The 17,640-nt window shown below is 36.0% G+C and overlaps 1 protein-coding gene and 1 non-coding gene across 2 annotated transcripts in view; one reads left to right on the top strand and one right to left on the bottom strand.

The window, feature by feature from the left end:
- Window positions 1-17,640, bottom strand: part of Wnt6 (Wnt oncogene analog 6) — a 265,120-nt gene that overhangs the window by 224,580 nt on the left and 22,900 nt on the right. The window lies entirely within an intron of this gene.
- On the top strand, window positions 12,072-12,144 carry TRNAY-GUA (transfer RNA tyrosine (anticodon GUA)). Its single transcript has one exon. It is a non-coding gene; the product is annotated as a tRNA-Tyr (tRNA).

Below are 17,640 nucleotides of genomic sequence, written 5' to 3'. Positions count from 1 at the left end.
GTTTGAAATTATCTATATTATCTGTAAAACAAAAGAACTAACACCAATTTCTTAATATTGCTGTTATGTGTTCAACGTTAATAACACAATAAAGAGTTAAGAAGGAATATCCACATAAATTCCATAGTAGTATAACTATACTGTACTAAGTGAATGAAACATCATTCATGAAGAAAGTGATATCCCAAAGAAAGAGACTGAGTATGACATAAGTTGGAATTGATATTGATGATACCTTTAGCCTTATAAAAATAATCAATAAACTAATCAAAGCGGCTTTTAAGGAACCCGAAGGTTCATTGCCGCCCTCACATAAGCCCGCCATTGGTCCCTATCCTGAGCAAGATGAATCCATTCTCTATCATCATATCCCACCTCCCTCAAATTCATTTTAATATTATCTTCCCATCTACGTCTCGGCCTCCCTAAAGCTCTTTTTCCCTCCGGCCTCACAACTAACACTCTATATGCATTTCTGGATTCGCCCATACGTGCTACATGCACTGCCCATCTCAAACGTCTGGATTTAATGTTAATGAGGGGTGGTCCTCCAGCTTGGGGGTTGGGCGAAGGGCTAACAACCCATTACCGTAAAAACAGCTTGTTACGAATCTTTCAAACTAATATTACATAACAAAACTTTTATCTCGGTATGCTTTTAAGGTGATATTGGTGCGTAAATTCCTATCAGAATATTAAATTATTTTCTAGAAATCTGCTAAAGCTATAGAGCTGACGTTTTTACAACACATGGGCACATATCTTTCATTTATGATGTAACAGTAGTTGCTTTGCTAATTCATTTCCTTACAAACATTTTCCATCCGAATATTTTCAAAATGTTCAATACATTATCTTCAGTAATACGTATTTACGTTACGAAAACATTGTTTCAGTACCTGTAAGCCTACTAAATAAACATATCTGAAATTTCACCTTTCTGTAAAAAAAAGTTGAGAAAATATTCCTTTTGAAGCAAGCTTGTGAAAGATGAGCATTAAAAATAAAACTTACATTCTTATAATGCACTTGTACTTCTCGGATAAATCTAAAAATTAATATGGATACAATTTTTAATAAGTTCTCTTCCCTTTACCCATTGAATCAGTGCTGGCCATCCCTGTATATAGCTCGACCAAGCGGCATATACTACCTCTTTCGTCTGTCTCCTTCCTTTTCGCTGTAAAGCGCTCAGGCTCTCCTGAGCTCTAAAGCGCGCGCTTGCGCCTGTGGGCATCTTTTGACATGACTGGGCTAGAGGAAAAATAAGATGTGGAATAAGTGTGAAAGAACGTGAATGAGGGAGAATGTAAGAGAAGAGAAAGGGGAGGAATACGAGGAGAATGAGGAAGAGGTGAAAAATATAAAAGAGTAACGTGGATAGAAGGAAGAATAAGAGAAAGACGAAAAGAAAAGATAGCAGAAGGGAATGACGATGGTGACCAAGCCGTAAAACATTATCCCAGTTACGTGAAATAATACTTTGGGCAGGCCCGCTACTGTCCACTTCCCTCGTCTCGCTGTGGAGCTGGCCGACACGTCCTCTACGTCATTGTCCTCCAGACTGCATAGTTAATGGCTTAGCGTTCTGCTTTAATTTTCTGTATGCCTTCCAGCTTTCATATTGAATAACTCCATAAATAACTACCTGTCCGCTAGTCTAATTGAATATCTTCATAACAGTCAGTCCGTCTGAATACTTGTCTCTTATGTTGGTAAGGTTGGTCCTAGTTCAGGCCTCAGTCAACGCATCACTATTGCATCCGATGTTCTCAACTTACAGATTTAAAGACAGTTTTTCTTTTTTATTCATTTTTTTTTCTTCTTTCTCTGTTCAAGAGTAGGCTGCTGGATACAGAATACAGATTACAGGTTATTTAGTATTAATCTACAGTGTATTCCCATTGACTTCAAAGTTTATCTTCAGAGTGCAGTTTACACTTTAGCGCACATCCTGGATAGACTCACACTCACTTTGAGGATCATCTTCACTGGTGTTTGCTGAGTTCCACAACTACGCAAGGATGTATGGGTTCATTCAATTAGCTACCCTGCCCTCTGTTTACAAGATATTGAAACGAAACTACGTAAGCAAGTAGATTTTAAAAAGGATAATCGAATTAAACATTCTCCCGAAAAAGGACCTATAGACCTATGGGCCCATTTTCCTGCTACCGCCTCGATTACTATATTTATAACCCATCTATTTAGGCTACTGCATATTCCAAGAACAAAATAATGTTTTGTTCCAGAAAATTGTGTCAATGTACATATTATTGTTCTTCTAAATAATTTAAATGTTAGTTCTCCTGTGCAACTGCCTTTGCATCTTTTCTGAACGACAATATGTTCAATTATACTGTTTATTACCAGTATAGTGACTAGTTCATTAATCATCATATTATTAAGCACAGACAAATCATATCAGACTGACTGGGTTGCCTGGAGCTTGAGGTCCTACTAGGCCTATGCATGAGTGTTTTTGTGAGTTGACGTTACGTACCTGATGCATGGCGAAGCAGTAAACAAACGTAATACTACACGTTGCGGGATAGAATATGGGCTAAACCTTCAGACTTTACTAATAACTAGAGAGCGGAATTTTAGACCCTAAAACAGTAGTGTCAGAGTTGTAAGCTCCGAAACCGGTTGTGGTGCTAGAGACGTCCAGTTGGAGCGTGAACTTGCTTATGTCTGTGGAAGCACCGGGGCTCGGAACGAGTTATAGTGGAGCGCTCCGCTCCGTTTAGGCTGTGTCTGACAACGCTGCCTTAAAAAGTGGCATTTTAGGCTCTTAAACTTCTTTATTTAGGATCTATAAAATAAAAATAGGTTTCTTTTTTGTTAAAGAATGTCAATATAGGATTCAACATTTATTTAATGCAAAATTCTAGAATTAAAAGAAACTTCTACACATTTCACATTTTACAAGGGTACACATGCATACACAAAATGAAGATATTCTGTCTTTAAGTTGGTGTTTTTCTTCCACCAATCACATTTCTATAGTTTGATTCACAGTAGATGATCAGCACCTATTCTGGATATTGTGTCGCTCACTCCTGTACGTACAAATGATGAGAAAGAAGGAATGGGTTGTTATCTGTCTTGGAATGTAAGAGAATGCTTATTCGGGTACAACCCAGCGAGTTTGTGTTAAATTGCTGACAGACAGAGGAAGATATTAATAATAATAATAATAATAATAATAATAATATTATTATTATTATTATTATTATTATTATTATTATTAATAACTTGCCTACTGACATGAGCCTGTCGCATTTAAGCACATTTCAATGCCATTGACCTGGGCCGGGATCGAATCTGCAACCTCGAGCACAGAAGGCCAGCGCTATACCGACTACGCTACCCAGGCCGACTGAAAGTTGAAATTTTAGGATTGAAAGATTGTAAAAGTGAGAAGGGATGGCCTGGAGGTACTTCTCTATTATATTGCTTACTCCTAGGAAGGAGTTGTTATCCGTCTTTGAATGTAAACGGTACAGGATGTTAAGAATAATAGTAACCAGTTACGAAAAACGATGCAAAAGTTAAAAGAAAAAACTTAAAAATAGGCACTAACGTCGAAATAGGCATTTTTAGGCACTATAAAACCCCTTTATTTATATCTATGTTTCCATGAAAAATGTAAATATTAAATCTCAAGCCTGTATGTATCAAGGAAAAAAAATAGGTTTTTGCCTAAATTTCGCTCTCTACTAATAACACCTTTGAGGACCCTCAGCACTGACCACGTAGCAACCCTATCTCGTTTGGTAGTTACGCAGTTTATCCTTGCCAGATATTGGTATTTTTATCTTCCAAGCATTTTCAATCTCACCTATAAGTTGCCTCTTATTCTTGGTCTAATACATACAACACAGGCCTTTCATCTATCAGGCCTGCAGAACTCGCAAGTAGGGGAACTATGATGTCAGCCTCACTCCACTTATATTGGGGATGATCGACTTCCGTCCCGAGAATGAACGTTGATGCAGCCGAGCGTAACTAGAACGCCGTAACCGCACAGGTAGAGAAGGTGGGTGGGGTAAAAGAGGGGAGGAAAGCAGTCGCTCTCAAGAGCTACAGTTCTGCCGGCCTGTTCTAAAATATCAAAGAATCCCTGCAGTGGTTGAGTGGTTTAGACATTCGTCTTATCACACAGGCGGTCTGGATTCGAGTCCCGGTGAAGCCTGTGATTTTTCATTCAAAAATCCACAGCAACTTTTGCGGCTGCCTAGTGACTCATGGAATTTAGAGTTACCAACTCGAAACCTGGATATTTAGCGATCTTTAGCATAGTCAGCTGATGAGTGCTGGGATTGCGCCTAGCTCAAGATCAGAGTAAAAGCACAATCTAATGTATACAGTCACGAAGCTTGAGTTGTGAGGGTGCTAGGAACAATAGACTGTGCCGGTACTATTTCACATTGTCTGTAATGAGGCGATATTAGCGATCCTAGAGGTTCTAGGATCTAAGGATGCATATTTACTACGTATTGAGCTTCGTGACTGTATATAGGCCTACTAGACTGTGGTAAAAGTTCTCTCACAAAGACGGACACAGCGCTAGTGTTGGGCCTCCCCCTTCTTGATGACATAAGATAACAAAGAACACGACACTTGACAGTGAACGAACGTGCATGTTCTAGGCCGGATTCGAACAACCAGCTTGGCTTCCACGCAACGTTTAAAGCACTGCATTACAAAACGGCCGGTTTGTGCGAATGATTACACCCTGATAGGTAAAACACACGCATCACAGATATTATCACAGTAGCGCGGATATCTGGCAGCGCTGCACGTAAAGGCACGTAGTTGACGGCGTGGTGGAGTAGCAAAATACACATCTGACAGTGGACGTGCACTTGATTACATTAAATGCGCTGAGCAACGTAATGACACACTTCCTCCACGCCTGACACTTGTAACTTGATGCGTGCGAGTTCACCTGCTTCACGTTTTTTATGCTGTCACACAAAATGGCTGCGTTCCTATTTTTTTACGCAAGAACATTTGAAACCATTACTAAGTAGATCTTCCCCACTGCAACACATCAGTTCTAACTTCCTCAAAAATTACTTCCGCCGCCGAATTATTATTATTATTATTATTATTATTATTATTATTATTATTATTATTTCCCTATTAGAACAATGGATGAATGAATTAATGACAAACACATATTTGCAAGACAGTGTACAAGTTATCATGGGACACACGAAGATAGAAGGGCGTGTGGTCAGTGGATCAAAGCCTGTGATCCGTGAGTCAGAACCAGAGAGGGAAACTCGTCCGTCTGCCAATGGTTTATGCCTTTATGAGAACACAACACGACAGTGGAATCAGAACCACGTCATTCATTGACTCCTCTATCCACTCCTTTACAATTCGGGATAAATTCGTTATAGTCAAGATAATTCTTCATTTTCAAGTCGCTCTTAGTCTGCAAAGATTGTTTAAATAGAAGAAAAATGAAGACGTACCAATAACTAAATACTAGCGGAAAAAATACGAGGATAAGCTATAGAATTCTGAGAAGGCATGTCCCAGAGCAACTTCTGCGTAACAGATAGGAATACAATTCTGGTTTACTTGGTGAATAGTTAACCAATTTAAGACTAAGTTATACCTCTCGTAAATTTAAACCTTTTGGTATTTATTATTATTATTATTATTATTATTATTATTATTATTATTATTATTATTAAAGATTAAGTTATAGGGTAAAATTTCCTAATTCCGTGATACGTTTTTTTCACTGTATGTCACGGAGTTCGGTATCTTGCTTGGAAGTTCACCGATGTATCAAAAGTAGGCGAAATATGCACCCTTTTGAGAAAAATGTCTGGCGCTATGGTCGAACGGCAAAGCTTTGACTGACATTCAATTTTAAAAAAGTATCACGGGATTAGGGGTATCACGGAAATAGGCAACTTTACCCTACATCTCGGCAATTTAAACCTTTTGTTATTATCATTATTATTATTATTATTATTATTATTATTATTATTATTAGGTTATTATTAGTAGGTTATTTTACGACGCTTTATCAACATCTTAGGTTATTTAGCGTCTGAAAGAAATGAAGGTGATAATGCTGGTGAAATGAGTCCAGGGTCCACACCGAAAGTTACCCAGCATTTGCTCATACTGAGTTGAGGGAAAACCCCGGAAAAAACCTCAACCAGGTAACTTTTCCCGACCGGGAATCGAATCTCGTTTCGCGGTCAGACGCGCTAACTGTTACTCCACAGGTGTGGACATTATTACTATTATAATAATATTATTATTATTATTATTATTATTATTATTATTATTATTATTATTATTATTATTATGTTTAATCAACTGTCCGTAGACAGGTTTGAACCTCATGGCACCAATGAGGCATCACACATCAGGCAACTAAGCAAGGAGATAATGGGATGGGTAGCCAGTTCCTTTCTCCCTCCATTACATACATAGCTGACTAGTTAACATTAGGTCTGCACTAATCAAACTTCAGATATATACAAACAATTGTTCTTTCTCTGACACATATCGTCAAGTGAGAAGTAGGGCCTCCTGCCTGGTAATAGATGTGCATATCAGCCAGAACTTCAATCAGAGGATTATTATTATTATTATTATTATTATTATTATTATTATTATTATTATTATTATTATTATTATTATTATTATACGACATTTCCTCCTTAACATTTCTAACTACATTTCCACCTATCCCGAATCTATTTTCGGCAGAAAATGTAGCCTACTCGTATTATTCAACTTGCTTTTATAGAAAGTGAGTGTGATACCTTTGCCTCTGACCTATATTGTCATAGAAAGGCAGTCTTGTGCTATGTTGACCATATGACGAGGAAGCCTCACTAATTGTATAGAATAGCTATCTTGCTGGTTCATAATTTTCACAAGATTAAAGAAAGTGACTCAAGTGAACCAATTATTGAAATTTATTTATTATTACGATGATGATGATTATGATTATTATTATTACTATTTCATAATAATAATAATAATAATAATAATTATTATTATTATTATTATTATTATTAGATAACTATGAATAATGCACCTTTAGTTATAAGTAATGTATTTACAAATATGTGATTAAAATCAATATTCGTCAAAAAAAATAGGGAAGAAAAGAAAACGCGAAGAAGAATAAAGGAAAAAGAAAACGGAAAATGAAAGAAAAATAAGAAGACAATCAAACTAACGAATAATAACGCAAAAAGTATACCAGGAAAAGTAGAATGAAAGTTAGGTGAGGAAATAAGAAAACCAAATTAAAAAAGTGAAATGGTTGATAAAAAGCAACGAAAATGTTAATATTAATAAATTACAGAAAGAGAGGAAGAAAGAATTATAGAAAGAATGTAAGGAGGAAAGACTGGAAGTATGACAGAAGAAAGAAATAAAGAAAGAAAGAGAAGAACAAAAGAAAGAAAAAAAAGAAAAAGAAAAGAACGAAAAGGTCGTGGTGACGACAACTATGATACGTTTTAACAAATAAGGTCACAAAATCACACGTAATCTATCCCTAAGGGGAACAACTTAGCAGCCACCGGCGTGGCTGTCGGTTATGGCGCTTGTCTGCCGGTCTGAAGCCGCACTCGGGCGCGGGTTCGATCCCCGCTTGGGCTGATTACCTGGTTGGGTTTTTTCTGAGGTTTTCCCTAACCGTAAGGTGAATGTCAGGTAATCTATGACCAATCCTCGCCCTCATCTCTCCAAATACCATCTCGCTATCACCAATCTCATCGACGCTAAATAACCTCGTACTTGATACAGCGTCGTTAAATAACCAACTAAAAAAACAACTTAGCAAATCATTTTAACATGATTTATATATTATCTGGTATGATTCAATGCTAAATTTACTAAACTTAAAAGTGAAGAAGAAGCCTGGGAGAATAGGCTACTATAGTGAGGCACTCATCCTTCATATGAAGAACTGTGTCACATAGCCTGCGTGTGATTGCAGTTGACATCATAGGGAAGCCAAACTCTTGTACAAACAACTTCTTCTTCATTCTGCCCGCGTGTTACTGCATTACCCTCTCATAATCTTCGTGGCACTATTGTACGTCATCTTACTTTAGTTTGGTCTTGGAGTGAACACAGAGGAGAGACACAACCATCTTTCTCTCACTTTGTGTACAATTAGTTGCGTCATACTGATTAGGGGATAGTCTAAATCATTTCAATTTCAAATAAATTTTACGGTTTGTAATTTTCCTCGTATGAATTAAACGTATAAGATTGATTGGTTAACTACAATCTCTGATTTTCTCTAAGTTGTCTTTAATTTCGGGTGAAAATTCTAAAAAAAATCAATGTGTTGAATAAAGTATCAAATTTTAATGACAATATAACTAGTGATTTCAGTACAAACGATGTTATTTTCATTCAACTCATATTATAAAATTCATACATGATAATGCTCACTATCAATTAAATTATTTCCGTTATTTCAATATTGTTTCACTAGAAGACACCTTTACTTCATGTGGTCGCCATAACATTAATTTTATACTCCTGTCATCTTAGATCTGCATTAAATCAAGTCCACTAAGATCAATATTGTTTTTTTTTACTAATGGCAGATACTTGGCTCTTCGTCAATATTATACAACATAAGTAGAAAAAGAACTCATTTCATTTCCTGAGCTTCGATCATAAGTGAACTCACCTTAAGTCTAGTGATATTTATGCAACTGGGCTTAAGGGGTTAGATACAGCTTACAGCAGTAAAATTTTGGAAATATTCAACATTTTTTTCCTCCATTACTGTATCTTGTACAATAATGAAAATTGGTATGTGTAAAACACTGTGCTTCTGCTATACGAAAAAATATTTTTACGATTAAAAAAAATTACATTTTTTTTTTTCAAAATTCATTTCACTGTGCAGTGATTAAGCATTTCCCACATAACTCAAAAACTATCCAACATTCTGTGATGAAATTGTTTGTGTGTATTTATGCCTGTTATATCTACAATATGACGCAAGATCACTTCTCTACCTTTGATAGATTGTCTGATAAAAAATAAATTCATTTTAAAAATGGTCAAGTACCAGTACTTTCTTCTAACACAAAATAAAAAAATATTATTTATTAAGGAATGTAGTTGAAAGAGCATGATATTGTAAACATGAGTTTCAGTACTAAAATAAAAGAAAGAGAACATGAAAAAGTTAAGAAGTTTATAAAGTATGAGGGAAACACTTCATCCTGCACAGTAAACTGCCACCATTCTTAATTTATAAAAAAAAATGTAAATAATTTTGTTTAAATCGTAAAAATATTTCTTTTTCATATAGCAGAAGGATAGTGTTTTACAAATACCAATTTTCACTATTGTACAAGATACAGTAGTGGAGGGAAAAAATGTTGAATATTTCCAAAAATTTTGCTGGTGTAAGCTGTACCTAACCTCTTAATTGGGAGTTCTAAAACCAACTGTTTATATGTACATTCATTTATGCGTAACGAAGTGGTTAAACTTATGACTAGTGGCCTGTAATTCCTTTTGGTAGAAAGACCCGAAACTGCTGCTGTCCTCAATGTGTTTGGCATTTTGTGATTATTCTTCCATGGTGAATGCGGTAGGCCTATAACTTATGTGAAAATCAAAACTGCAAAGGAGAAATAATTGTGTAGATAAAACTTTTGCTGGAGAAATAATCTTTCCTTTCATACAGAGTATTCCACTTCATTGTACAATATGTTGTTGATTTCGAATAAAAAAAATATTAAGGCTATTTTCTATTAAACGTGTTTTATTTCACGTCCTTAATTCTCTGCTAATTAACTCGTAGATACTGGATGTGTACAAAATTTATCCAATAGTTTCAAGTTGCTGTACACCCTAAAATAGGATGACCAGACATTCCTTTTTCAACGGGATTGTCCCTTTTTTTCATCCTCTTGTCCCCTGTCCCGAGAAACGTATGCTCGGGACGCCAAATGTCCCGTTTTTTTTAATGGCTTCCCATTTCCCTAAATTATTGTTGAAATATTTATTTTTCTTTTATTTCATTTATTAATCGCGTAAAAATTGATTAATTCTATATTGTTTCCACCAGATGTCACCATAATGAATTCAATAAAGACCATGTTAATCACAAAATGTCATTTCAAAAATGTGCCTTGCATGAACTTCTATAGTTTTCTGAAGAAAAGGCCAACACTTCTAGAGAAAATTCACTCATCAAGGAAATATGATGCTGATTGTACAGTTCATCTTCATGGAGAATGTTAAAATAGTTAAAAGGTAATATGAGGCAAAATATTTTGTTATGAAACAAGTTCAGAATACAGTGACATGAATATGATGTAAGGTTCAATTAACCTGAAGTATTTTTAAACAGATAAGTTAACCTAATTAATCCAGACTTGTTGTAATATAAAAAATATTTAACAATGACGTAAGCTAAGTATCCATGCCACTCTACTATCCATACCTATTATGCCTATAATCTAGTTATTGTAAACAGTGCAGTATTTATTACTTTAAAATAAATAAAACTGGACTTATTGCTCACTGACATTATATAAACACAAGTAATAATAAATGTTTAGATAAAATATTCATTCATGTCAACTTTAATAAGTGTCCCCTTTTTTATTTTGGAAATCTGGTCACTCTACCCTAAAATCAACTGTTTATATGGACATTCACTCATGCGTTATGAGAGAGGTTTATGACTAGTTACCTATAATTCTTTAAGAAAGAAAGACACGGAACTACTGTCGTCCTTCAGCGTTTGATATTTTGTAATTTTTCTTCCGTGCTGAATGCGGAGTAACTTATGTGAAAACCACAATCGGAAAACAGACTGTGGATAAGAATTTCTGAGGAGAAATATTTTTTCCTTTGATACGGAGTACATCATTTCATTTTTTTCAGTTTATTGTGTTTTGAATTCAAATAGAAAAGCTATTAATTTTTATTAAAATTATTGTATATTATGTGCATCATTATCGTTGATAATAATAAAGAACAAAATCTACCCAACAGCTACATATCGCTATACACGAACAGACATCACCATGATCATGAATGAATTTACATTAATTACCTTAAAGGCCTGTTCTTATTAATTACCAATATGCTTCTACCTTTATAACGCTACCTCAGTCTTCAAGATCTCGGGGACTGTTTGTTGATACGAAGAAGAAATACGGAAAACCATCTTTGTTCATCCCGTATATTCCCATTTCGTCCGGCAGCGACAAGAATCACCAATGGGTATGGAGGGGAAAGATAGGCTTTAATCTGAGATGAACTTCCATGTTGGTAGATTCGTATAATATTAACCATCATGAAACAAACTCTCTTTCTGGTAGCACATTCTTTCCCTATCGCATAGCTCAGATGCCAGGTCTCGCCCCCTTATCTGTACTCATTACTTCTTGTCACGAGTACGTCAATCCTAACACGGAACGTTATACAGGGTGATTCACGAGGATTTACCGCGACTTAACGGAACTTATTTCCGAAGACATTCTGAGCAAAAAATGACACATAAGCATGTGTCCTAATCTCAATCAATATTTTCAGAGTTACACTAATTTGAAGTTGTTAGTAGAATGCCGTTATTTTTTAGTTTTAAGGGTAAAAAAATATTATAGGAAAAGAATGAACTATTATGGATTTATTATTTTGTCCTACAGAATAATCTCTGTAATGTTGACAATTAATATTTGAGGAGAAAAATTCGCTCCGGCGCCGGGGATCGAACCCGGGTCCTTGGTTCTACGTACCAAGCGCTCTAACCACTGAGCTACGCCGAATTCAATCCACAGCACCGGATTGAACCTTCCTTCTTTAGTGTTTCCCTTTGTTGCCTGACTCCAAGTTAGGCATATATGTTGACGTATATGTCTAGTGTCAACTACCATTATACCAGGAGCGCACTAAGCTGAGTGACTTATTTGGCCGGGATTCCGCAGTTATGATGCACTGCTAGCTGTGAGAATATTATGGATTTATTAATTTGTCCTACAGAATAATCTCTGTAATGTTGACAATATTTGAGGAGAAAAATTCGCTCCGGCGTAGCTCAGTGGTTAGAGCGCTTGGTACGTAGAACCAAGGACCCGGGTTCGATCCCCGGCGCCGGAGCGAATTTTTCTCCTCCAATATTAATTGTCAACATTACAGAGATTATTCTGTAGGACAAATTAATAAATCCATAATATTCTCATAGCTAGCAGTGCATCATAACTACGGAATCCCGGCCAAATAAGTCACTCAGCTGAGTGCGCTCCTGGTATAATGGTAGTTGACACTAGACATATACGTCAACATATATGCCTAACTTGGAGTCAGGCAACAAAGGAAAACACTAAAGGAGGAAGGTTCAATCCGGTGCTGTGGATTGAATTCGGCGTAGCTCAGTGGTTAGAGCGCTTGGTACGTAGAACCAAGGACCCGGGTTCGATCCCCGGCGCCGGAGCGAATTTTTCTCCTCAAATATTAAAAGAATGAACTGTTCGGGAGTATCATTTCTTAATTAGCTATTATTCTGAAGCTAAAAATGTGTTGTGAATTCCATAGTTGCTTCGTAAAGTTTTTTTTTTTTTCCAACTACAAAATTACATTTTTATTATGCATTTGTCACACAATTGTTACAAATCACGCCACTCTTGTAAAGTCTTCAAGACTGTAATTAGGATGCATAATTAAACTGTAAGAGAATTAAGTTCCTAAAGTCGTATGATTTGTAACAATTTTTGTGATAAGTGCGTAAGAATTATGTAATTTTAAGTTACAAATTGGAAAACTAAATCTGTTTGAGATCAAATGTACAATCTAAAGTAAAAAAATATTAACGCTTATTTAACGTTATGTTTTATGTTTCTTAGAAATGCAAATTTATTTGAGAATTTTTTTTCTATTGATATAACCATTTTAAGTTACAAATTGGAAAACTAAATCTGTTTGAGATAAAATGTACAATCTAAAGTAAAAAAATATTAACGCTTATTTAACGTTATGTTTTATGTTTCTTAGAAATGCAAATTTATTTGAGAATTTTTTTTCTATTGATATAACCATAGGTAATATCATATAGCTAATAGAACCAGAAAATTTTGATAACTAAGATACTGTTTCGTTTTGTCTTTTTCTCTCAATTAAATATTTGTAATATTATTTGTTTCAATTATGTATGTTATTCAAAGGTACAAAATCTTTCCACGCCGACCAAACGATATTTCGAGAATGATGAGCAAGACTCGAAGCGCACGAGAGTTACGAGACGAGACTCAAAAGACAAATGCAGCGAACACAGAGGCGAGAGCGGCAGTTAGTTTTGTTCATTTCTAACATGAATCATTTATTGTAGTGTTCTAGAAATGAGAATTGACTGAAGAGCTGGCTCTGATACATACGTGATTTCGTGCATTCCCTGAGAAATCACATGAACTACACACACGCGAGTTTCAGAAAACGAATAAAAGATATATCTCCACAAATAAATCCGAAGTGACAGTATAAATGAGTAGCGTAAGTCCTTGTCTAATTTCGTTGGCTGCATGGGCGCCTCGAAATATACGTCACGACAAACATTTATATGAATGAAGCCAATTTTTACAATGAAGAAGATTAAGTTGCAGTACGCAAGGAAACATTAAGACTGGTATTGCACAATTTAATAGGCATGTTATACTATTAATAAAATGTTGTACTTGTTTACATTTCCGGATTCTGACAGAGCTACCACAACTACCACTACTATTTCTTCTTGTTCCTCTCGTTATCTACTTTTTCCTTCACTTCATGGCTTAGGTCTTGCAGCCTGTTTCAGCATCATTAATCCTGTCTTTTTTTTAAGTTCTTCCACGATCTCAGTTTCCTTTTGGCTGATGTTACAGTGTTACTTCTGGCAATCTTTCAATATTAATTTTATTTAACGTACTTACTTCTGTATTTTTTGTAAGGAAAAGTTTTGTTTAATTTTTATATTACAGTATTCTACCATTTTTACCCAGCCTTTTGCAGATCTTTTTTCTTAACATTAATTTCTATCGATCTAATATACACATAGGTGAATAAAAATTCGTGCATAAGCTCTTCGCTGTATTTGTTGTTCTTTGTCGAAAATAAAAAAAACGATATGCAACCTACAACAGAACCCCGATTATTATCAGTCACCATATTAACCAACTGTCGAATTATCAGACTTTTTTTCCTAACTTTTTTCTGCAGAAAAAATATGAAGTACTGTACAATATGTCTAAGTAGTTTTCCAAAAGTACTTTTACTCTTACACAGTATATACGTACTAAGTAGAAATGCTGCGCTATCGGCAACAGAAATAATTACTTGTAAAATAGTCACTACCTGCTTTCAAAGAAATTATCCCGAGAACTTTCACAAACCCGTGTACCATTCAGACCTTATCCTTATTATTCGAGTGACTATATTATAACTTCTATGCAAAATTTCTTCCACAATGTCAAAAGGAAATGTATTGTGTTAATTATCGAGAAAAAAAAAACAAATATTTGAGAAGTTTGAGAAAGGAGAAACTGTGGTTAATGTTGCTTCAAAGTACGTGAGTACAACTGAAAGCGATTTAATAAAAAAAATAATTTAAGTATGTAAATCTCCAACATGAGACTTCTACTATTCTTGTATTTCCACAGACAATCAACCAACAATCCTTGGTTTTACGAAGCCGTCGTTGACAACCGAACTTTTAGTGTACTCCTGATCCACTACATAGCACGTTAAACACAAGATCATGAAGGAAATCACAAAATTGTAGGCCAAAGTATTAAATGCATTTAATTTATAAAAATCTTTTATGGTACGGACTATCCGATTTTTTCGATTAACCGTTCAGTCCACCCCCTTCATTACCACGGATAATAGAGGTTCTACAGCATAATTCTTGAAAATGTTTAGTTTTCGAATAGCAGGTTACTGTCAAATGAGGTAACACATTTCTCAACGTTATTAAAGTGAAACCTCTGTATTTGGACACCTCTGTATTTTAGACACCTCATTATTTTTTACATAGGCCTATATTCTTGGAACCGGACAAATTCCTATGCTCTAACTTACTTATTTACTTACTTACTTACTGGCTTTTAAGGAACCCGAAGGCTCATTGCCGCCCTCACATAAGCCTGCCATTGGTCCCTATCCTTATTTGAAGGATTCGTAACAAGCCTGTGCTTTAACACGTCCAATATATATCCTCTATGTTGGACACACTTCAGTCCTGGAAGCTGGACACCCCGTTTTAAAGTTGTGTTTATAGCGAATAGGCCTACTTCATCCCCCTACCTCAGCTAAGCTACTGTAGATCATTCGTTATCTCGTGAAATCAACTTACTGTAACGGGAAGAAAAATTGGACTGGGAAGCTTCCCTCCATCGTTACGCTTCCGCTTGCAGCTAGTTAGCAAACTAATCCCCTAACTAAAGTTCTTAGGGCCTACTATGAACTACGGCGTACGCTTGCATTTGGTTTCACGAGATAATGAATGGCATATAACCGGGATGCAGAAGTCTGTGAACTTCTTGCGCGACTATCGGTTTGTCATTTTACCTACCCGTGCTACCGCATGTAGCGGTCGGAGTTTTACTGTAAACATTCAGTGTAAAGTCGAGGGATTAGCCATTTACATATAAATTACGCCAGTTACTACTTAAATATTATTATTATTATTATTATTATTATTATTATTATTATTAAACATCAAGATAGTCTGGAAGCTAAGTTTTTGTCGAGATTCTAGATATTTTTCTTTCCAAGAGTAGTTCTACTGACTCAAGATACCCAAATATAGAATACCTGAGATATCTCAGTTTCGCAATGCATAACATTTCTCTATGTTTCCACTATGTTCATAGGTGACGATTGCATGTTGTAATTTTTTAGTACCTACAACTACTATATATGGCTACCGACTCACCACCATGAAGTCAAGGCCAACTGTTCATGACATATTTCCTCTACGTCCCCTAGATTCCTGCACGTTTTCTTTATGCTATTTATTTATAACTCAATTTCAAGTTCAATAATGCACGTTGCAACGATAGAACTAGAGCAGTAATACATTCCCTGTCTACTGTCCGTCCGAATGGTTATGTCGCATGGAGGTTTCCCCACCCGTTTCTGCTGCCCCCTCCGTAAAACTTGTGGCTGGGCTGTTTGGCTCTTTCCTGAAAATATTTGCTGTACGGAATTGGAAGTCTACGTAATATTATACAACTGCCTAAAATAATTTAAAGAAAAGGACCCCGTTAACCCCTTACCGCATGGGGCAGTCTTGCACACACCGGTTTAATATTAAAATAACTTAAGCAGTTCTTTCTTTCTCAACTGATGTCACATAATGTCAAATCCAATTCTTGACCGTGTGCCATATCGTCCCAGTATGCAGTTTGAAATATTATATGCTTATATTATAAATTATATGAATATGAAACCGCTATATGTCATGTCTGTCCCAGAATGCGGTAAGTTAAGTATGTAATTATCACGTGATTTCCCTCGTTTCGACGACCCTGCGACACAATCACTCGGACGGACAGTAGAAGTAGATGTTCCTCATCTATGACACAAAGTTAAAGTTTTGGCGAGAGGAGAGGAGAGGAGAGGAGAGGAGAGGAGAGGAGAGGAGAGGAGAGGAGAGGAGAGGAGAGGAGAGGAGAGGAGAGGAGAGGAGAGGAGAGGAGAGGAGAGGAGAGGAGAGGAGAGGAGAGGAGAGGAGAGGAGACTGCATTGCATGGATGACAAAATTTGATAGTCTGGCTGTAGAGTGTACTGCATCGTGAGAATAATGAACGACAGATTCAAGCATTGTTGAAATAAACTGTACTCGGCCTCATCTCCTCCCAATTAGGACTGGAGCCAGATGTGTTTACCAATAAACAATATTAGGTGTGGTCACTATCGATGTTCATATGAATATTTATGTTTCCCGCTTTGTGGGCTCATAGCAACGGGACTGCACCAGCCGGAATCGCTGTCTGTCTGTGAATCATCTCCCTGCACCGCCGGTCTGCATCAGATGTTTGCGAGACTTCGAATTCGTCGATCCGTACCTATTCGTCTTGAAACATTTGAACTCTCAAAACTGATCTAATATTATTTACTTCATCTGTAAAAATTAATTCTGGAATTATTAGCAACAGACAGGTATCAAAAGTGTGACGAAGTAATTTTCTGTTTTTATTAGTAAGTACCTGAAATCAAAGACCGGTCATTGCAAGGTTGCTAGTTATTTCCAAAGATTATAATACTAAGTCAAAATCACCAAGATTAAGATGAATTAGATAATTTTATGCTCTGTAGCTACTGGGCTGAAGACCTCCATGTTTCCGGGTCTTTTAAACTGACATTTTCCAGCCACTTTTTTTTATAAATTTATCAAAGAATGAAACTATACGTTTTCCCGCGATTAAAAATACCATAATCATAAAACTGAGTCAACGAACATTTTCAAACGAAGGTATTGTTATTGATACTTATTTACCGACATCTTCTCCGGCAATGACGTAGCAAACGGATGCAAAAAATCTCTGCATAAATCTTAAGGAAACCTCTGGAAATTCCTTTGACCACCGCAGGCAGTTTTTACCTCTGAACACAAAAACATAC

Source organism: Periplaneta americana, chromosome 12, assembly GCF_040183065.1.
Source record: "Periplaneta americana isolate PAMFEO1 chromosome 12, P.americana_PAMFEO1_priV1, whole genome shotgun sequence".
NCBI lineage: Eukaryota > Metazoa > Arthropoda > Insecta > Blattodea > Blattidae > Periplaneta > Periplaneta americana.
This window is presented reverse-complemented; position numbering and strand designations above follow the sequence as displayed.